The sequence below is a fragment of the Myotis lucifugus genome, unplaced genomic scaffold (genome assembly GCF_000147115.1).
Source record: "Myotis lucifugus unplaced genomic scaffold, Myoluc2.0 scaffold_337, whole genome shotgun sequence".
Classification (NCBI taxonomy): Eukaryota; Metazoa; Chordata; class Mammalia; order Chiroptera; family Vespertilionidae; genus Myotis; species Myotis lucifugus.
In genome coordinates, this window is record NW_005871385.1 from 927025 (window position 1) to 950176 (window position 23152).

The 23152-nt window shown below is 44.1% G+C and overlaps 1 protein-coding gene across 5 annotated transcripts in view; it reads left to right on the forward strand.

Annotated features, from left to right (window-relative positions):
• Positions 1-690: 690 nt before the first annotated feature.
• The window catches only part of PIP5K1B (phosphatidylinositol-4-phosphate 5-kinase type 1 beta), a 201609-nt gene continuing 179147 nt past the window's right edge, over positions 691-23152 (forward strand). For 2 of the 5 annotated variants that reach the window (XM_014466422.2, XM_023764579.1), the window contains exon 1: positions 693-826. The gene's annotated coding sequence lies outside the window, so the exon portion shown is untranslated. Of the gene's footprint in view, positions 827-23152 lie in introns of all 5 variants that reach the window. The other 3 variants (XM_023764577.1, XM_023764578.1, XM_023764576.1) reach the window with 3 other exon arrangements.

Below are 23152 nucleotides of genomic sequence, written 5' to 3' on the forward strand. Positions count from 1 at the left end.
CTCTAATACTTTTTTTCTTTTAAACTTAGGTCCTTTTTGTCTTTTCCTTATGAACAAACTCTTTCCTTCTTCGAGATAAAGCCGATTTTCAAGCTTGCTAGTGCTGCCACTTCCATGTGGAATCAAATATGTTTATAAAAATTATGGCTTTCGTTATCATTACCATATTAGAGGAAGCTATCAGGGGATTGGGTTTTGTTCTTTTGTGTGTGCTTTTTGTTTTGTTTTTAGTAATAAGTAAAAAAATTAAAGTGGTATAAAAGTAAATCAGGTGTCACATTTTTTTAACCGATTTGCTATTTGAAGTAAGAAATCCCCAAACCACAGATTTCAGATTGTTGTTTATTTTTGTGTATGTGTGTATATACACATACATATATATACTTTGTTATATTTGAATTGTACCGTATCCTTAGGTCATCATTTCTAGGGAAACGAAAAACAACCATTTTGATTCCATCATCTCCCCAAGAAATCCTGTGAGTTAAAAATGTATCCTTATTTAGAGGAAGAGTAACAGCAGGATTTAAAGAACGATCTATAACCTTTTATTACCTAAATAATAAGAAGCTTTCCTTCTTTCTCTATAAAAAGTCTGCCCAGAGGGTAGAGATTTAAATTCATAACAATTGGGCAATCCTTGTGAAACTAGTATTTTTTTTAACTTCATAGACAAACACTTCACAATTGAGTGAGAGGACCCCAGAAGGAAAACCCCTTTGAACCCATTTTAGAGTGGGCACTTAGACTTCAGGCTTCGCAGTGTCATGTGCCAGCATTAGACATTTTGAAACAAACCACCAAAAGCAACAATTTGTTCCAAAAGGTTAGTATCATTTTTTGGAAGTTCAGTAAATATTTTCAAAATGTCTTCAAAAGTGACTTTTAGTTCTATTTGCGGCTTGTTTGGTAAAATAATTTTATAACAGAGAAGTTAGGCAGATAACATATAGTCAAGTTGTGTATATGTACAACCAATTGTTCAAGCACATGTGCACACACACACACACACACACACACACCCTCTGACCTATTTTATGAGCCTTGCTGTGTGTGCTTGGAGCCATATTTAGCTTTCCTTCCAGTTTAGATTTCCTCTTATTTTTCCCTCCTTGCTTTTCTTAGGTAGATTGGATTTTGTAAATTACACACACACACACTCGCACACGCTCACAGGTATTGTTGGCAAGAATGTTCTGTGCTTTGATTTTTTCATCAACTTTCTGAATTCCAATTGATACCCTGAAAGAGAAATAGGTTTTTGGTTCTGGTACCTAAGCTCTCTATTTCTCCTTTTGCACTTCTGCAATAAATACCTGGGGAGAGGTAAAAGTCACTCTAACAAATTCTAAGGCAGTATGATTGAAACTGGAGAACAGAGAACCTGTGGCTTTCATTTACCTGCAAAAAGGAAGTTCAGTTCTGGATCAATGCCAGAGATAGTTCTGGTTCTTTTCCAATTGCCTAAAATGGTCTTCCAAACCAAACTAATGTCTAAGACTTGGCCAGCAAGGCATGTTGTGAAAGTAGACAATGGAGAAAGAGCTTTTGTGCCCTAGCAAAGTAAAATGGTTGGTTGAGGTAACCATTCCTGTGATTCAGGCAATACCTTCCCCTTGCTTTAGGACAAAGAACAATTTTCTGTTGCAATGCCAGGAGGATTACCGGAACTCTAGTGACAAGTAGCTATTGAGTGTTGATGTCTTTTGGAAAGAAAAATATGAGCTGTTCAAGAGAGAGTGGGAGTGGGGAGATGATGAATGGATTTGGTATTTTTTTTTTTTTTTTTTTTTGGCGTGTGAGGCCTCTGTTGGATTATCATTATGAGCTCCCCATGGAGTAAAAAATGACATTGATGGTGGTTTTCTTTATGAACATTTGTTTGCTATTTGTTCTCCTTCACTGAGAATTTGGAGTTGAATCAGGATGTGTTTAAGACTTTTTGAGTGTCTTTCTCTTAATTTCTCTTCTTTTGTGTCTTCTGGAAAAAAAAAAGGTAAATAATAATAATTGCCAAATTATTTTAAGTCCATTTATATCAGTTTTCGAACTCTTAATTAAAATTCTACTCTTATCTAAGTAGTCTTTCTAAAGGCTTCATTTTACCACACTACTCGTTACCAGATATTTCTAAAAGGCAAGTTGCATGGCTACCCCTTAACTTCAGGATTAAATCAAACCATGCAGTGTGAGTGGAAGGAGATCCCTCTACCTCCACGTATCCCCTGCCTTCCACACTGTGGACTGTAGCCACACTGAGTTGCCTGAGGTTCCCCACGGCTACATGCTTCTATAGACTGGCTGTGCTTTGACAAGCTGTATCCTCTGCTTGGAACGACTCTTCCTTCCTTCTTTCTCCCTAGTCCAGTGATGGCGAACCTTTTGAGCTTGGCGTGTCAGCATTTTGAAAAACCCTAACTTAACTCTGGTGCCGTGTCACATATAGAATTTTTTTGATATTTGCAACCATAGTAAAACAAAGACTTATATTTTTGATATTTATTTTATATATTTAAATGCCATTTAACAAAGAAAAATCAACCAAAAAAATGAGTTCTCGTGTCACCTCTGACACGTGTGTCATAGGTTCGCCATCACTGCAGTCCCTACCAACCTTCCTCCCTAACTAACTCCACCCAAGGAGTGCATCTTCTGGAGAGCCTTTCCTGGTGGCCCCTGCCTCTCCAGCCCTGGTGAGTTTGATGGTGTTCTTCTGTGAAGCTGTCAACTGGCTGAATTACTTTTATATGATTTCTTGTCTCTCTGTCCTGTGTAAAACCAAAGCCTCAGCCTTTTACTTCTATCCCTGATGCCTGTGCATGGCATATTGTAGTTGCTAACATTTATTTTGAGTGGATGATTAATGGATGGGTAAATGGCATAGACTATTTTTAAGAGGAAGGAATGTAGTAAGATTCTCAGTGGAACAAATCCAGTGATGTGGCTGGACTCTGTGGTTTGCCAAGAGACTAGAAATTCATTCATTCATTAAGCAATTTTGGTTTGAGCACCTGTTATATGCCTCTCACTGTCTGGTCTCTTAGGAAATGTCAGTGTACAAAGCAAAGACTCCCACCTTGTAGAGTACTTATTCTGCCTACATGCTAACAAAGTCAAGGGAGGATGACAAACATAATACATAAGTCAATTACATAGTATATAGAGTGAGGAAAAGTGAAGAGATCAGGGTAGCTGGAGCAGAGTTATTGAAGGAAAAAAATAGTTCGCGGGGGCTTAGAGAGGTGGGCAGGAGTGGGTATTGTTGCAAAGACGATGTCGTAGGGTCTTATGTGCCATTGAATGTTGGTGGCTCTGGGTATTAGAGATGGAGAGCCATTGCAGGGATTTTGTCATAGAAGAGGCATGATCTGTCTTGGGTTTTAAAAGGAACACTCTTGCTGTGTTGACAACAGACTGTGAAGGGCAGGGGTAAGCCAGGGGATCAGTTAGGCTTTCCTGCTTCCAAGTAAGAGATGATGGTGTTTTGGATGAGGGTGATATCCAAGGGGTGTGAAGTGGTTAAATTCTAGGCATATTTTGAAGGTAAAGCCAATAGATTTTGCTGACAGATTTAAGGGAGGCATCGGAGAGACAGAAAAGTTAAGGATAATTCCAGGATTTTAGGCCTGAGCAACTGGAAGGATGGAGTTGCCATAAACTCAGAGTGGAGATCTGTGAGTGAAGTAAGTTTTTTCTCACTTTTGGCTGTGGGTGTAAGGATGAGTGGGGGGTATTAGGAGCTCAGTTTGGGGCATGTTAAATAAATGATCCTCATTAGACATTGAAGAGGCAATGTCAAGTCAGTGACTGGCTATTTGAGCCTGGAGTTTAGGAAAGAGGGCTGGGGTGGAAATACACTGATAATTGGGAGCTGGCTGCCTGTGGATGGTATTTAAAATCAAGAGAATAATACATGTGATCACTAAGGGTCACCTGACTGTATGTCTAGAATTAAAAGAACTGAATCCTGGGGACTCGCTAACATGAAGAGGTCAGGAAAAGGACACGGAGAAGGAGCAGCCAGGGAGGTAGGAAAACCCAGAGCGTGGTATCCTAGAAACGATGGGGAGCCTATGAGAGAGGATGAGCAAGTGTGTGAGCGCAGCTTTCAAATTAGATGAGGCCTGATCATTGAGCCTGGGATTTAGTAACGTGTAAGTCACAGGTCACCTTGGTGAGAGTAGGTTTAAGAGAGAATAGGATGAGCAGAACCGGAGACAGCAGATGCCTGAAGAAAGCGATGGGTTTTTGTTTTTTTAGATCCTTGAGGATAAAGAAGAACTAAAGTAAAAGATCATCCCTCTCCCCATCTTATTAATAAATTGTTACTAAGCATTTCACAATAAATATCCCATCGCATATATATGATTATAGTTTGGGGAAAAAAACCAAGGGCAAATGAAACTTTTCATCCTTCTTTCCTTCCTTCTCTCCCTCCTCCCTCCCTTCCTTTTTTTTTAAGGGAAAAAAAAATCCATAAGTAAATGTTTTTACTCCAAACATGAGTAAACTGTTAAAGCCAAAGACCTACTGATTCACTTCCTTCATGAATTCGTCTGGTTCATTTTATTCCCTTGTCACTTTTTTCTCTTGATGGCTTTTCTCCACTTCTAAATTGAAATTTAATTCCACACCCGTGACACAATTATTTCTGTAAGTTTGGCCCAGTTTCCTAACCCAGAGACATTTTCCTCTTCCGTGAGTGCTGTAATTTTTTTTTAAAGTAGTTCATTGTCCTCTTAGGTTTTATTTAGGAACAGATTTCTTTCTTATTCCTTTTTAAAATTATTGCCGAACGGCAGGAGAGGGGAGCCAGTAATGATAAGAAAGAAAGAATGCTTCCCTTCCTTCGAATTGCTCAGATTTCATTCTAATCATACAATACTGTCAGGTTCATTCTTGTGGGTTAGTCAGTCTGTCTCGGCCCTTTATAGAAGAGGACCCAGGGACCTCCATGCCATATTAGTACCCGGGAGGGAAAATGCCTCCGCCTAGAACTACACTTTCCTGATCCTGCATTTCTGTCTTTCAAGATTCCAATCCAGTGTGGCTCTCTCCGCGGCGCCTCCTCTGCTTCTCCAGCTCTAGGTATTGCTCTGAATCACTGTGCTACCTGCTGCCCATAGCCCTTACTTTTGTTGTTTACTGGAAGGATGTGTGTGTGTGTGTGTGTGTGTGTGTGTGTGTGTGTGTGTGTAGGGGAGGGGTGTATAATGTGATGGTTAAAAGCACAGCCTCTGCAGACCTGTAGAACTGCATTCCAGACCTAGCCTTCCTGTGAGCTTTGTGATTTTAAGCAAATGACTTAATCTTTGTGTGCCTTTGTCTTTTCACCTGTTAAATGGGAGTAGTTCCTACCTCAAAGCAGAAAGGATTAGAGGGGCTAAGGCTCACAAAATTATTTACCAGAAAACTGGCAACTTGAATAAATGGAAACCTGAATATACAAAATACATAATCTACATCATATGTAATATACAAATATATATCATGATAAAAATATATATAAAATATGAACTAATCCCCTACCTTTATGGCAGATTGCCGGAAAGAAAGGGACAATGGCTGTGTTTCTTTCCAAATACCAATTCTTATCTATAGAAAGAACTCAGTAGTTCTTAATGATGATGGATGGTGCTTAGGAAATAGGCAATGTTTGTTCATGGAAACTGTGGTATGCGTGTATTGCCTTGTTGCACATTGTAAGCGGTTTGAGGCCTTAGAAAATTTTCGAGACTAAAACTCTTATAATGTGCAGTCTGGGGAAGTGATATTGCAACTTTGGTGGAATATAAAGTCAATAAGCTTTCCTTTTAGTTTTCTTAACACTCATGACAATTGTTGGGGTTTTCCAACAATTACACAGTCCAGAATACAGAAATCTGCTTTAACTTGAACACAATCTATTGAATTCTTTTTTTTTAATATATTTTATTGATTTTCTACAGAGAGGAAGGGAGAGAGATAGAGAGCTAGAAACATCGATGAGAGAGAAACACCGATCAGCTGCCTCCTGCACACCCCCTACTGGGGATGTGCCCGCAACCAAGGCACATGCCCCCGACCGGAATCGAACCCGGGACCCTTCAGTCCACAGGCCGACGCTCCATCCACTGAGCCAAACCGGCTTCGGCTCTATTGAATTCTTTATAACAGGAGAGGAGCTTAGATGACATTTACTTTTAAGCAAACTTTCATAAGCCATGTATTTTAATAATGTGAAAAATATTAGAAGATAAGAACGAAATAGGCTAAAACAAATAAATTACACTTTCTAGTGATAAATGCAATATAAGTTTATTTTAGAAACTAGAAAACTCCAGTAAGCAAAAAAGCAGTACAATTTACTACGGTGCCACTGTTTACACTCCCGTGTATATTGTTCTAGGCTCTTTCCGTGACTAACTATGCATATGTAATTTTCACACACAAACAGTATTTACTGCATAGTCAGCTCCTTAAGCTGCTTTTTCCCATGTACTATACAATGAATGTTTTAAATATACTTCTGCATTATTTCACCCTCTCTTAGTTAACCAACTGTTTTTGTCTCTCGGATTGTACAATTTTTTTTTTCAGTGACAAACAGTATTCTGATGTACACCTGAACAGCTTGCCAGATTTAAAGACCAAAACGTTTCCTTGGATTAGCCAATATAAAATAGCTGGCATTTTAATTTTAATTTACTTTTGTCCATTTTAAAAATGGACAGTTTGAGTGATTTATTTGCTGGTCATATATGGAGTTCCTGTGTGTGACTGAAAAGAAAGAGCGCAGTTCTCTGCCGCCTGTGTCTCAGATTTTATGCATCCAGGACAGCCTTTTCCTCGTTGGATCCGCACTCGAGTTTTGCTCATGTCATCGGGAAACTGCTGCTCTGGGTCTTCACTCCGTGACTAGACTGAACTGTAGCTCAGGGTTAGCGACGTCGCCAGCAGGTCAGCAGTTACTGTTCTGCCATTTCAGTGGGAGACGGGCTGGAGCGTGTGGGTGGGGGGTGAGGAGAAGGAAGCCAGAGTTAGGTATTTGTCCGACAGACTAAGGGCACTGCCATTTCCATCTTTCATAGCTGTAGCAACTTGAGATCCCACACTTTCTTAGTCAAGACTTTATCGACTATTGCCTCCAGCTGCCCAGGGAAACATCTCTGAAGTCTTAACCACAAAAGTAGCATATTTCTGTTTCATGCACCTAGAAATGACAACAATTCGCTGTTACATCATGTTTAGCAATATTAGGGTTACTTAATATGGTCATCCAATGTATAGGTCTTAGAACAAAAGGAATATTAGCGATGACTTAATCCTTCATTTTTGCAATAAATATCTGGTCAATACCCAGTATGTACCAGGCACTGTGTTAGAAGCTGCTGTTACAAAGAAAAGAGAGCAAGTTCTTATCTGCTCTTGGTGAGGCACACATATAAATACGATATCAACAGTGCTTTGCAGAACTTTGTTGCAATATGTAATGACCTATATTTAAGACGGTACAGGAATCCAGAGGAAGGAAATAGCAAAGGTGTTTATAGAGGAAGTAACTCTTTAGCAGGTTGATAAGTGAAGAAGCATTCCTGTGGGAGATGAGGATGTGAAAAGTGTCCTCACAAAGTGTGCAAAAGACAGAGTGATTTCTAGGAATTTCTAGCAAACAACAATTGCAATGTTCATTTAAAACAATTCTTAAGTTTAGAAATTTTTTTTTACTAATTTAATGTTTCCTTATTTCTCTATATTTATGGGGTTTTTTTAAAACTTAATTGTTCCTTAGGAAATTAATAAATCATTTGATTCTAAAAGAGTAAATGAAATGGACATGGCTGAATAAGATGTTCTTATAACTACTTCCTATCTCAACGTTATACTTTGTTTTCTGCCTTAGATTTAATAGCTTAGCGATTATGACCGCAGATTCACAGAGATAGAAAGATGGAACAAAGGAGGTATAGTTCAAATTATCTGCTAAATTTCTCATGCTTTCAGTAATACTCCAAAATATAATCAAGGTCCCTGTGCATGTCTGTTGATCTTAGCATTGAAAAAGCCTTGAGCTGTACATTCTGAGATTTCAAACACAGTAGATTGATAGTGGAAAAGAACCAGAGGGTTTAGACTAAATAGATATGTTCCACATATAATAAGGCATGTAGTATGGTTATGTTGCTGCCATGATTTTTTTGGATAAATGAATTTGCATCAATGATAATTTTTTAAAATTTTCCATGGAATTCCACATAATAATCAATGTGAATACTTGAAAAAGATAATTTATTGGACCCCAGAGTTGAATTAAACTTCCTCAAAGAATAATAATCCCTTTATTAATTTCGAGCTTATTTTGTAAACAAGGCGTTTTTTTACATTTAGGAAGCATAATAAACAAAAATCTGGAGAGTAATAAGTGGGTGAATTTCCCCACCCTGAGGAGAGGAGAAGTGGTTGTGGGAAATTAGGGAGGGCACGGTGAGGGAGTGGGGTGAAATGGGGAGAATGCAGTGACATTGATTGGGATGGGGAAGTCAGGAGGGGCGGGAGTAGAGGTGTTTGAGTTCTGTTTAGGAGGTATCATGTCTAATATACTTGTGAGAAACCCAGAGGAAGTATCAGTTGGACATGTAAGTCCATAGCTAAGGAAGGTCTGGGGTCCAGCTAAAATTGCATTTGAGATGACCATACTGCGTTGGTCGTATAATTGAAAATACTGAAACTTTATTTGTAGTACATGTCCTTTGTTCATCAGTGACTCCATCATTATGGCCCATGCCTGTTGTGAAAATGAATGCAATCCTCTTTGGTGATTCTTCGGTTGTTCTAAATGCCTTAGCATACTAGCCCAGACCATCCCTGAAGATTCATGCTAGGCCCCTCCCCAACCTGTACCCTTTTACATCCACCATGACAAATAACTTGTAATTTCCAGAAGGCACCTTTGTTGTCCCTCCTCCATGCTTTAGAAAATGCTTTTCCTGGGCCCTGGGAACACCCATCCCAGCCTTTCCTACCTTGCTCTCTGCGAGTCATTATCTACCTAAGATACAGCTCAGGTAGGTGTTACCCTCTCAAAGGAGCCTTCCCAGAGTCCAGGCTGTGCCTCTTCCATGTACTACCCTGAGCAACCTGTATTCATCCATCCGAGCACCGATTACACTGTCTTGTGGCTGCCAATCGGTCCTTCTGTCTCTTAGAAAACACTGCTCTTACACCCAGGCAAGAGGGGCCCTTCCCTCCTCACAACCACCTCGCCTGGGTCTTGTACTTGAAAGGCCTCTCTGCTGGCCCTCAGGCTGAGCCCCTTCTCCATGAAGCAACAAGTCCGAGAAGCCAAGGGGATGTTCCCAGCTGGAGCCCAAGTGTTCCTGTGCCACACACCCTGTGGAACCAGGATCCCAAATTCCAGAATTCCCTGCCCCACATGACCCAAAGCCTGCTTCGACGGCCTGGCTTCTTTCCCAAGTTTATCCTCCTGAGGGAGAATCTTGCCCCGGAGACTACACTGTTGGGCATGAAGGATGGGGAGCGATGTCTGCGGGGTGTCTACACATGTGTGTGGGACAGGGCTGCTGGGGGGGAGAGAAGGTGCCGGGCCAGGGGTCAGGAGCCAGCCCATGCTGTCCCAGACACTGAAGAGTCTGAGATTCCTAAATCCAAAGCTCTTCCCACGCAGGTTCCTTTGAGGAACTGAAAACAGTGACACTGATGGGGAGGTGTGTGTGGGCAGCAGGTGCCCCAGTTAGGCTGGTGAGTGAAGAGAAACCTCATAGCATACAGTCTGTGGGCTCCCATTTGTTCTCCTTCCTGGGTCCTGCCACTGTTGGGATGGGCCTTTCCCTAGTGCCAGTGCTTGAGGTTGAACCATGCCTTTCCCCCGGCACCCAGCACCCAGCACCCAGCACCCCGCACAGGACCTGCACATGCACAGAGATTTGCTAAATGAAGGAATAATCCAGTCCTCCGTGGGTTCTCTGGCCTCGGGAGGAGCTGGGGGCCGTTGGACCCTCCACCGCTCCCCGCTTACTGATAGACCCATCCACTGATGGTCTGTGGAGGGAGCCCTGCCCAGGGGGTGCAGCACTGCTGTGTGGGGTTCTACAAAGGTGCCCCGCTGAAGGGCTAATGAGCCCGCACTCAGCTGCCAGGCCCTGAGCATGCTGACACAAAAGGGCCCTTTTTATGCAGGGTCGGATCTGCCCTGCGGAGATATCTTTCATTTTCTACAGAGACGTAGGCTTTTGCTAAGTCAGAAGGGGTGTTTTAGGGCGAGTGGGGGCTTGTCATTCAAAGGTATGCTAAGCGTCCAGGGTTGTGGGAGGGTAGGAGGACATTTGGGTACCCAGTTCCAAATTCTCTTTTACTATTAAGTTCTTGAGATGCTTAAGTTATAAGTGTTCCAAGTGTCGGAATATTTTCAACTATTGCCTCCATACCTGCAGCTCCTCCTCCCCTCTTCCCCCCAAAAACTCAGGAAACTATTGAACGGAGTCACATCTGTCCATGCCATTCCCAGCGCTCCCGGCCTCTCCCAATTAGCACCTGCTGCCTCCTCACAGATTGGTCCCTGGGTATCTGAAGCCATCACTGTTTCCAGACTCCTCTGCCTGCCTTCTGATCAGGTGAATTGAAATCGTGTGTAGCAGGGAGGGGTGCTGGGTGACAACCTTGAACCTTGACTCAGTCCCGTGTGTCCTGATGACAACTCCCGAGTAGGGCTCTCCACGGGGAAGCGGCAAGCCTGGCGGGAGGGAGCCTGGCATTCCAGGGAGACTTAGCGGTATTAGCGCTGGGGAAAGGGCGCATTCTTCTCCTGCGGCCTGCTAACAATCACAGTCGTGCTCCCTCCTTCCTGGATTTCTTTTCGTTGGAGTGCCTTTAGGAACCCGAGGTCTATCCTAGTCCTTGACGCTGAGAGAAGAGGGCGTGCTTGTTTGGTACTGAGCCATCAGCACAGCCGTGAGCTCAGACCGTCGGCCGGTGGCGTAAGATTTGAAATAGATCCTAAGGCTGAAGACTTGAAGTCCCCCCTCTTCCTATTTTCAAAATGATGGGAATTGAAATTGTTTCATAATAAGATTACGAGTTACTTCTGTGGACTTAATACACCACCTAACAAGAAGTCTTAGCCAGAGTGGACTGAGTCTCATCCGACAGATAAGTGAAAAGCCAGAACTATGTTTTCGCCTACAGGTAAGGCTACTTTTCAGACCGCAGGGCCGTGGATGTCCCTACGTAGGGTTGGAAGATGCAGAGCAGCTCTTTCCAAGAGAAGCCCAATCTCATGTTGAAGTCTTCACCTTGTAGAGGCAGTGAACTCTGGCTCCATGGGGTTACCTCCTGGGGTCTTCTTACTTTGTTTTGTGTCTAATGCTGTGTTGCATTCTGATGGAATGAAGGCTGCAGGTTGCCCTCAGAGTGTGTGGCCCGTTTCAGCCTCTTGTGCCATTCTAGAAGCAGTGAGCAGATGTAGGGCAAGGTCCATGTGTGAGCATCGCAGAAAACATTAGAGGAAGACCCTCCAAGGGAAAAGCTCTGGGTGGGGAGATTGCTGGCTGCTTTTATTTTTTTGTGTGATTTTCCGTGTTTACCCAATATTTCTATAATGGATTTGGGTTGCATTTATAATCATACTAGAGGCCTGGTGCATGAATTTGTGCATGGGTGGGGTCCCTCCGCCTGGCCGGCGATTGGGGCCGATCAGAGCTGTCTCACCCAGTCCCTATCAGGGCCGATCGGGGCCGGTGGCCGGGGAGGGACCAAGGGAGGGCTCCAGGGCCTGTCTGGCCCCGTCTCGCCCCATCCGGATCAGCCAGACCCCAGCAGCAAGCTAACCTACCAGTCGGAGCATTTGCCCCCTGGTGGTCAGTGCACATCATAGTGACTGGTTGATGGACTGCTCAGTTGGACACTTTTATATAGAGAGATTTTAAAAATATTTTAAAAGAGAATCTACTTGAAGAAACTGAGAGAAACTTGTGTTAAATGAAGTTAAAACAGGAAAGGGAAGGAAAAGAAGGAGGAGAGAGGGAAGGAGAGGGAAAGAAGGAAGAAAAAACTCTCATGGAAGTATTTGGGATGCTGAATTGATCACTATCCTCATTTTTCATCTTGTTTTCTCACTCTCGAAACTGGACATTCATTTATTATTCAGTACTAAAAGGGAGGAAGAAGAAAACATTTATTAAGCATTGACTTAACTTGTACGGATGGAGAATAATCCTTGCTGCCCTCAAGGCAGCTCATCTAAGTGTGGCAGACATACTCATACATACATTGATTCAACTTCCAGCTTTTCAGTCTGTCCATGTGCCAGGCACTGTGCTAGGTTCTGCAATCTACAGATAACTACAGAGAGGCTACTGCCCTGACGGTGGCTGATAGTAGAGTGGAAAGAAAAGAAATTTAAACTCATGATTACAGTATAGTCAGTAAGTGTACAATAGGAGCAGGCACAGAGGAGCACAGAGGAGAGGCCCAGAGGCACTGAGCCCTGGCTTCGGAGAACTAAGGGTGGATTCACAGAAGGAAGTGATGCCTGAGCAGCATCTTGCTGGACAAGGATAGCCAGGGAGAGAGGGCAGTGGCTGTCAGGCGCTGGAGCTAATACAAGAGCAGGAGGCAGGCAGGAGAGTGCCTGGGCTTCTGGGAACTGTAAGGCATCCCGTAGGGCTGCAGCCTGTGGGGGGCGGGCAGCCAGCTGAAAGGAGTCCTCAAGGCCAGGTCGTGGGAGGTCGTGTACAGGCTGTGCTGAAGACTGAGTTCCTCCTGAAGCAGCGGGAAGCCACGGCAGGGTTGTCAAGGAGATTAGCATTATGGAACCTTCCCTTTAGCAGTACAGGCAGACACTTTAGGAGGCAGAGGCGGTAATCTGGGCTAGAAACTACGTCTCAGCTAAGAGAGCAACGGGGAAAATGCTGAGAAAGAGCCAGAATCAAAGAATATCAAGGAGATGGATGGAAAGAACTTGGAGGGGCTGTGGGATGGGGCTTGAAGGAGGAGTCGGGATGGCCCACGTCGGGATTCCTGGCTTGGACAACTAGGTGGATGGTAGCATTCTCTGAGCGGGTGGAATATGATGAACTGCAGTTGGAGCATATAGAACTTATGGTGCCCATAAGACTCTGTCAGAACCCTAAGAGTGATTGAGAATGTTGACCGAGGGTTCAAGGAAGAGACCTGGACTCATGAGTTATTTGGACCCTGGCCGGTTTGGCTCAGTGGATAGAGCATCAGCCCGCAGACCAAAGGGTCCTGGGTTTGATTCAGGACAAGGGCATGTACCTTGGTTGTGGGAGGCAATCAGTCGATGTGTCTCTCTCACATCGATGTTTCTCTCTCCCTGTCTCTCTCCCTCCCTTCACTCACTCTAAAAATCAATGGGAAAATATCCTTGAGTGAAGATTAACAAAACAAACCAAAAAAAGAGTTATTTGGGAGTTATTACAGGAGGCTGCAGTTGAGCCCATTGATGATGGAAGAGATTATTCAGAAGGCGCGAGAAGAATACAAAAGACCATGAGGAACATGAATATGTAAGAGGCGGCCGAGAAAAGGGAGCCTAGCCTGCCAAAGAGACCCAGAGGTGTTCAGAGAGGTAGGGCAAAGCCAGGGACGTCAGGAAAGGAGAACCAGGTGTGTACGGAATCCTTGCCCACGCTCACTATCATGTCTGCAACCCACAGAAGAAAGGGCAGATGACAAGTGGCCCAAATGCCCAGGCCACCTGGGTGTGCCTCCAACAAGTTTCTCTGGACATAAACCTCTACTGAGGTCTCATTCCAGAACACCTGGTAATACAAGTTTCTTGTTGCTTAACTGAGAACATTACCTCCCCAGACAGAATCAGGCTTCCATTTGTAAAGAGCCTGAGGAAAGGGTTTGGGGGTAGGCAGATGACAGAGTTGGCCATGTGGAGTAGCCAAGGGAAGGGGGACTGTCAGGGAAGGAGGACTGGTCACTATCAGCCCAGTACCCTACTGTGTGCAGGGTACTCCCAGGTCAGTGCTTCAGAGACGTCCAGGAAGATAATGAATGAAACTGTGTTGCCAAAGCAACAGGGAGTCCGCCTGTGAACCTGGAGGTGGTTTGGGGGGAGGCCAGATTGCTGTGCGTGTCCAAAAGAGAATGGGGGGGGGGAGTGGAGACAGGGAGGGGACACTAGTCTTTGGAGGATTTGACCCTGAGTGTGAGGAGTGAGCCAGGGTTGCAGCCAGAGGGCAACGTCGGGGTGAGGGAGGTGTCAGGAGGAAGGGCCTCAGGAAGGGGTTGACAGGCTCATGTTCTCAAGGTGAAGTGTCAGATGAGAGCAAGAGGGTGACAATCCAGGTACAATGATACGTGGTGGAGAGCGGGCTCTGGGCAGGTATGTGTTGTAGAAAAGGAGAAGTGAGGATGGGAAACGGTGCTCATGAGTTCTCCGACGGAAAAGGCAGCAAGTGAAGGGACCATTCTTCCTTCTCTGAAGCAGGAGGCAAGACGTAGAGATTGTCAGGTAGGGACTTAGGGAAATAAGCAAATAAGGCCTAAAACAGCAGTGCTGACAGACTGGCTAAGAGCCCCACTGCGGATGCGGACAGCCCGTGCACTCACATCCTGGTCTGCCACTCACTAGCCATGTCACTGTGGGCAAGTTACACAACCTCTCTGTGCCTTCATTTTCTCATCTATAAAATGAGGATAATAACAGAACCTGTTACCTGGAGTTATTGGGAGAATTAAATGAGCTAATTCGTGTAGAACTTACAACAGTGCCTAGCACAAAGAAGTGCTCCATAAGCCATAATAATTACCATTAAAAAGTGAGGGCAAATGCAGTCTGGGGTCATGTAAACACCCAGGTGTAAGTGGTTGACGGAGGGTTACGAAAGCACAGCCAGGAATGCACTGTGTTCCTCCCGGATGGAAGGAATCAAGGATGTCCTCAGAGAGCAGACACAGGGTCACAGAGAGGCCGGTTCACGTTGAACAAACACTGTGGGCACAGGCCGGGGCCGTCGAGAACCCTCCATGCTGTGGAGGAGTGTGCTCTCCTAGGGCTTGAGAGGGGCACGAGGGCAGCCAGTGTGCAGAAGTCAGAAGTCTCCTCCCCTCAGTGAGGGAGGACGGGCGGGCTCCTGCAGGGGAGCAGTGAGCCGGGCTGGGCAGGGCGGTGAATGCTCCGTGCTCGAGTTTCCTCCGTAGGACGGGAAGATGGGAAGCAGAGCAGCGAGGGATCTGCTCTGCCTCACAGTGCTCTTGCCGGTGAGGGTAGCTGATGATGATCATGATGGTGATGCTAAATCTATGGAGTGTATGCCAGGGACACTGTAAAGGCTCTACATATTGCTCACTCCTCACAACTACCCTGTGAGAGCGGTCCTGTTATTTTCACCATTTCTCAGATGAGCAACAAGGACACACAGATTAAGTGACTTGAGGAGGCCACACAGCTGGTGAAGCAGGGAGATCTGACTGTGGAGCCAGCCGGTGACCACCACATTGTCACCTCCTCTCCCATAGGGCGTGGCTCAGAGGAGAGGGAGACAGGTGGAGGGGTGATGATCTCAGCAAAGCCTGTGGCATATTTTCTGTCTTAGTAAAGGAGAGTTTGGCTGTCAGGATAGATCGCCTGCAAAGAGCTCCAGTGAATGGTGGATGTGCCTCAGTTTTCTCATCTGTAAAATGAGCCTAATAACAGAAACCTGTTACTTGGAGTTATTGGGAGAAGAACTGTCAAAGACTCGCCCATTATTCCCTGTGCCTGTGTTCTGGCTTCTCTTGTAAGCGCCTCTACAACAGGGGTCATCTGATTGATTGTTGTTTCCCGAAGCGCCGTCCACAGAGGAGTGCTGGAACAGACACTCAGTGAGTGAACACCCTTCTGGGCGAGAATATGCCGTAAGTCAGAGGTTCTCAACCTGTGGGTCGTGATCCCTTTGGGGGTTGAATGACCCTTTCACAGGGGTCGCCTAAGACCATCAGAAAACACATATATAATTACATATTGTTTTTGTGATTAATCACTATGCTTTAATTATGTTCAATTTGTAACAATGAAAATACATGCTGCATATCAGATATTTACATTACGATTCATAACAGTAGCAAAATTACAGTTATGAAGTAGCAACGAAAATAATTTTATGGTTGGAGGTCACCACAACATGAAGAACTGTATTAAAGGGTCGCGGCATTAGGAAGGTTGAGAACCACTGCCGTAAGCGGTCATCTCATTACTGTTTTCGCTCCATCCAGCAGCCCTCCCAGAACCCAGCTGCCAGCGAGGGCGTATGGCTAGATTCACAGGGCTGGAAGTTGTCAGGCAGTAGTACCATCTCTGTTTATCTGTCTGGAAACACACTGTAAGCATTATATAGGGGCTTTGTGCATCTTTCTGCCCTCTGAAAAATTCTTACAGTTCTTAGAGTTACTCTTCTGTGACTCCAGCTGACATGGCAAGTCCAAGGCCCAGCGCCTCCGGACCCACCCAGTCCCTGTGTGCAGACAAGTTCTCAAGTGGATAATCATTACTATAGGCTGGGTCACTTGTCCCTCCTCGGTTCATTTCGAGGCTGAGAGGGGTGTGGTGAGGGGCACCGCCTGGGCAGGGAGACAGCTGCTGTTCCAGTGCCCATGTCCTCCGTGGTTAGTGAAGCTGGAGATCTTGGCTGTAACCCCTTCTTCCCTCAGACCCAGTCAGAGTCCAGGTTCTGAGGACTCCTTCCTCTCAGTGTCCAGCTTGATCTTGGTGGCCAGGTTCTCAGCACCATGAGCCCTGCAGCAGCGGCTATTCTCCCCCTAGAGCCGGTCTTCCCTTCCTGTTTCATCTTGTCTCCTGTGAAGACTCTTATTGGTCTACTTATTTCTCCAAAGCCTTCAGCAGATGTTCCCTAATTCGTCATATCCATAGTTGGCTCCCAGGCCATTGAGCCTGAGACTGATCACTGTCTCCAACTTGATTTCCCATATTGAGTGAGAATACTCTTCCTCTCCCACCAGGTGTGCCTTTCCCAGTCACACCAGTCACTTCCTCCTACCCTCCTGGTCCTCCTTTCACCCTGACATCTCACCCACCCCGTAGGCCTCCTTGCTCTAGACCTCCGTCACTGCCCTCTCCTCTGAACGACCCCTTTGAGTCCTGATTCTCCCATTAAATTGCTGGTTTGTGGAAAGCAGCTCTCTGCTGGGTATTTCTCAAATCTGTACAGAGCCAAGCACATATTAAACACTTGGGTAACTTAATAACAGTGATTAATCACTGACTTATGATCTCTTGGCCTTAGTTTTTTTAAAACTTTTAAAATTTGTTTTGAATTTTTTAGAACATTCCGTGTAAGCCCTCTGACTATGATAAGTGAATACTTGTTAGAGGCAAAGCCAAGCAAAAGGTATTAACTCCTAATCCTGTTAAAGACTTTCCCATTATTCCCTGTGCCTGTCTCCTGACTTCTCTTTTAAGCACCAGGAGCAAAACCTAATAGATTTTGGTTATTTACATCTGAGTCTAAACATTGTTCTACCAGTCATTGACTGGCTTTAATTTGTGTATGGTTTACATAACTATTATTGTGATAATTGAATAGTTCCTGAGGCGTGTACTCTTGGCAGGAAAAAAAGAGGAAAATAGCTGAGCAATATAATGTGGACAGAGAGCATAATCTGGTAAATTGAAAAAAATAAAAAATTTTACAGTGTAGTAAAAATATCATATTGTGAAGGCTACATGATGTCAAATGTCTGGCAAAATCTGGGGAAGAAAAAATATTAAGCATTAAATAGAGGCAGAGTTCCACTTTGTGAGATCTTAGTGAGTATCCTCGATGTCCCTGGGAAGGGATGAAAAAGTAATTGTGTTTATTAAGTCTTCATGGATTCTCTCCCACATGCCCAATGGAAGGCCATGTCTCACGACCATGTGTGTGTTTTCTCTGCTGACTCAGCTTTCTTCCACCACTTTCCAACACCACCACCAAATACACTCCAACACATGCTATGACTTTGTGCATTGTTTTTAATTTAAATTTTTTATTGTTTAAAGTATTACATGAGTCTCCTTTTTCCCCCATTGACCTCTCCCCCGCCACCCCTGCCCCCAAGCACAAGCCCTCACCCCCCTACTATCTGTGTCCATTGGTTTTGCTCATATGCATGCATTCAAGTCCTTTGGTTGATCTCTTACCTCCTCTCCCCCCGCCTTCCTTCATAGGTGGTACAGTCTGTTCGATGCTTCTTTATCTCTGGTTCTATTTTTGTTCATCAGTTTATGTTGTTCATTAAATTCCACAAATGAGTGAGATCATGTGATACTTATCTTTGTCTGACTGGCTTAGCATAATTCTCTCCAGGTCCACCCATGCTGTTGCAAATGGTAAGAGTTCCTTCTTTTTTTACCACAGCGTAGTATTCCATTGTGTAGATGTACCACAGTTTTCTAATCCACTCGTCTGCTGATGGGCACTTAGGCTGTTTCCAAATCTTAGCTATTGTAAATTGTGCTGCTATGAACATAGGGGTGCACATATCCTTTCTGATTGGTGTTTCTGATTTCTTGGGATACATTCCTAGAAGTGAGATTACTGGGTCAAATGGGAATTCCATTTTTAATTGACTTTGTCCATTTAACATGAAAATCAGGGCAGGAGAAGATTACGCGATAATGGTGTTTTCAGGAAAGGCGGTGAGTTACACTGGACTGAACGCAGCGTGTCCCTCCTAGTTGTTTACACGGCTGCTTTCTTCTGTCTGATGTTTGCAGGGAAGGCTTGGTTTGAAAAGACTTAGGAATTCTTTCAGCACAACGTTTGTTGGGAAAATGAATTACAAGTAGTTCATTTCATGCTGTGCCCTTTGCCATTGCCGTTTATAGCTATTCTGTTTATTCACTCTGGGAGAAACATTCTGCAGGTTGATGAATGTGCTTTATAAGAGAATATAAGAGCTCCGCAATTTGTTTTGATTCACAGCTAGCAGGTGCCATCATTTGGAATTGGTTTGGGCAGTAGCTTGGTTATATAGATATTAGATACATGAAATGAAACATTTGTAAATTAATTTCATCAGTAAGAATAGAGGAGCTTTACGCTGACTACAAGAGCACCGTAGTTCTCTTTTTATAGCTTCTGAGCAAACAAATGTGTAACTGACCATGTGTCTGAACATATGTGTGTATAGGTGTCCTCCGCCGAGCAAATACTTAACGTGAGGATTTTCTGCATTTCATAGAGAGTCTCTGCAGGTATTTTAAGGAAATAAATCTAAGCCTATGCTTTTTTAACACAACGGAAATGTTTTCTGGTCTGAAAAATATAGGCATTTTACTTTGGAAACTACGTCAAGGATGTCTTCCCTTTGGTTTATTTTTGCTGCTTCTATTTCAGCCTTGGAAAATAAGCCATCCCGTTTTCAAGCCTTAGATTTTTCCTGCTGTTCTGTGCCGGACCCTGGGAGGACTGCAAAATCCTTACTCCCCGGCAAACTGTTCACAAGGCTGCCGCTTTCCTAAGAATGGCTTTCCAGGTTTTCACGAATCCATGTACATTTTCACAAACGTGTTTTTATTTAGGCAGAGGATGGGACAGGGACTTATGATCATAGATGGAATGTGCAATCCAGAGTGTGTAATCTCTTAAGTAGCATCCTAAACCTTGGGCTGCCTCTGGGTAAATCCTTACAGGGCAAGAGCCATGATCTCAGAGCACACCATGAACATGTGCAAGACTCCTGCATGCACTGGGTCTCTTTCAGCAAGCAGCCAGGCAGTGGCCCTCATCCTCTCATCTCAACCTGGTTTCCTGGGAAAGTCCTGCCCAGTGTCCCTCATAAGTAAAGTTTTCCATGACTCCCACTGGCTGACTTGGGCAGTTTCTCCTCCAAGAACCCAGAGTAAAACACATGTCAGGTTGTATTGTAGCTGTCTCCACATCTGTCCCCTGTTGACGTGACTTTTTATTTTCAATAACAGTTTATATTCAGTGTTATTTTGTGTTAGTTTCAGGTGTACAGCACCGTGGCTAGACAGTCATTTACAAAATGTTCTCCCCAGTATTTCCAGTACCCACTTGGCACCATCCATAGTTATTACAATATTATTGCCTGGGGTGATGAACACAATACAATATATAGATGACGTATTATAGAACTGTACACAAATGAAACCTATATAATTTTATTAACTAATGTCACCCCCGTGCATTTAATTAAAAATAACAATATTATTGACTATATTCCCTAGGCTGTACTTTATATCCTGTGACTATTCTGTAACTACCCATTCATACTTCTTAATCCCTTTGATGTGACTTCTTTGAAGACTAGGATCTGTTTTGCCTTTTTGGCTCCAGGACCTTTGCCTGACATGCAATGCTCAATACGTGTTTGTTGAATGAATGAAAGAGTTTTGTTTTTTGGTTTTTTTTAAATTAAATCTTTATTGTTCAGATTACATTTGTTCCTCTTTCCCCCCCCCATAACTCCCCTCCTTCCAGTTCCCGCCCCACCCTCCGCCCTCACTCCCCACCCACTGTCCTCATCCATAGGTGCACGATTTTTGTCCAGTCTCTTCCCGCATCTCCCATTCCCCTTTCCCCCCCAAGAATAGTCAGTCCATTCCCTTTCTATGTCCCTGATTCATTATAATCACCAGTTCATTCTGTACATCAGATTATTTATTCACTTGATTCTTAGATTCACTTGATAGATGCATGTTTGTTGTTCACAATTTGTATCTTTACCTTTTTCTTCTTCCTCTTCTTAAAGGATACCGTTCAGCATTTCGTATAATACTGGTTTAGTGGTGATGAACTCCTTTAGCTTTTCCTTATCTGTGAAGCTCTTTATCTGACCTTCAATTCTGAATGATAGCTTTGCTGGATAAAGTACTCTTGGTTGTAGGTTCTTGGTATTCAGCACTTTGAATATTTCTTGCCATTCCCTTCTGGCCTGCAAAGTTTCTGTTGAGAAATCAGCTGACAGTCGTATGGGTATTCCCTTGTAGGTAATTGAGTCTCTTTCTCTTGCTGCTTTTAAGATTCTCTCTTTGTCTTTTGCTCTTGGCATTTTAATTATGATGTGTCTTGGTGTGGTCCTCTTTGGATTCCTTTTTTTGGGGTTCTCTGCGCTTCTTGGACCTGTAAGTCCATTTCTTTCACCAGGTGGGGGAAGTTTTCTGCCATTATTTCTTCAAATAGGTTTTCAATATCTTGCTGTCTCTCATCTTCTGGCACCCCAATAATTCTGATATTAGTGCGCTTGAAGCTGTCCCAGAGGCTCCTTACACTATCTTCGTATTTTCGGATTCTTTTTTCATTTTGCTTTTCCAGTTGGGTGTTTTTTGCTTTCAAATCTTTGGTTTGATTCTTGTGCTCCTCTGGTCTGCTATTGGGTATAATATTCTTTATTTCAGTCCGTGTATGCTTACTTTCTAATTTCTTTATCGTAGCATCGAGGGTCTCATTAGTTTTCATGAGGCTCTGCTCAAGTTTATTGCAAGCCCTCAAAATTGCGATTTTTAACTCCATATCCTCCATTTCTGTCATGTTTTTTTGTCTCCGCATCTTTTATGCTTTCTTGGTGCACCCCCTTGTGGTCTTTGTGCACAGTCTTGTTCTAGTTAAGCCTTAATTGTTGTAGTTAATACTAGAGGGATTTGACCACCAGGCCGACTGGCTGTGAGAATCAGCTGTGGGAAAACTTCAGTCCTCTGGGGAGGTGCTAATCTAGCCTTTGCCTGAGGCGATCCAGCAAATGGCTGTGCGCAGGGCTTGGGCGGGGCGGGCTCAACAGGGCGGGTGGAGGGAGCAGCTATGGCTGCTCTCAGTCCGTCCCCAGGGGCTCCGCCTCTCTGTCCCAGCAACTGCTGCAAACCTCGGAGGGACCGTAGCCAGACAGTCCCGCTTCTCCCGTTTGAGTCTGGGTCCCTAGAGACTCACTCGGATCTGTAGCCCAGAGTCTGAGACTCCCTCCTGTTTGAAAACGACAACCGCGCCCTCAGCCACCAGCCCGCTTTGCGCGCGCACCACCGTACCTTTAAATTTTCCACACTGCGCCTCTTCTGAGCCTCGTAATGCTGTTGTTTTTCCTTCTAGTTGAAGAGTCTCTCCTCAGCCAGCCTTCCTGTGGTTCTGGTTGATGTCCGTTCCGTTCCGTCTTTTAGTTTATTTTTGAAGTGGTTGTTTGCGGCAGCAGTCTCCCGTGTTTACCTATGCCGCCATCTTCCCAATACGTGTTTGTTGAATGAATGAAAGAGTGAATGAATTTGCTGGCAGATAATGAAAATGAACTCAGGAGAGCATAATTTAGCCATATTTGATTCACATTCAGCTCTGACCAAGGCCAAATCATTTTTTAATTGCTTAATTGCTTTCTTTATTGGGAAATGTTCTAGGAAACGTTGCCATGTGTAGCCTGAATGGCATGAACATTTGAATATGGCTATCTTGTGGACGATCAATTCCCGGAGGGCAAGTTGCACTCACAATGATCAGATAATTAATGAGTCTCCTCCTCATTTCAAGGAGGATCTGAGGTGAGACTCTACCCAAGAAACTTGGCAATGGCACCAAACCAGAAGCACTGCCTAATGGAGTCAGCAAAATTCGTGGTAGGAGAGAAGTGGGTGAGAGGCCAAGGTCACAGAGTTGGTAGCAGAGATGGACATAAAGCCCAAACCTTCAGAGGCCCGTTCCAGTGTTCTTCCCGGGAGTGCTGGTTGCTCTGCTTCATCAGTGTTTAATGAAGTGTTTGTTTTTATGGGAAGACCAGCAAGGACTCATGGCTAGTGTCCCTCAGCTCTTGCATCTACAGGTTGGCCTACTCACTTGGGCAATTAGGTAATTAGCCATTGCCCTCTCATTTGGCCTTGCATGAGGAGCAGACTCATCTGTGGCAAATTAAAAGTACTAACTTCTATGGCACTAGCTGGCAAGGAATTCGAGGTTAAAAGGGTTGCTGCTGAGCAACTCAAATATGGCCCCCAGGTACAATATATCTAAAAGTTTTGGTAACTGTTGAGTTTTTAAAATCTCCCCCTACCATCTTGTAAATTCAGAAATGCCCCCTAGGTTGAGACTCACTGATGTAGAACACGTTTTGCAGGAAATAGTTATGTGAATTAGTATGGTTGGCTAACCTTTCGATTGCATTTACAAATTGGAAAAAAAAATGCACTGCAATATTTATTAGACAG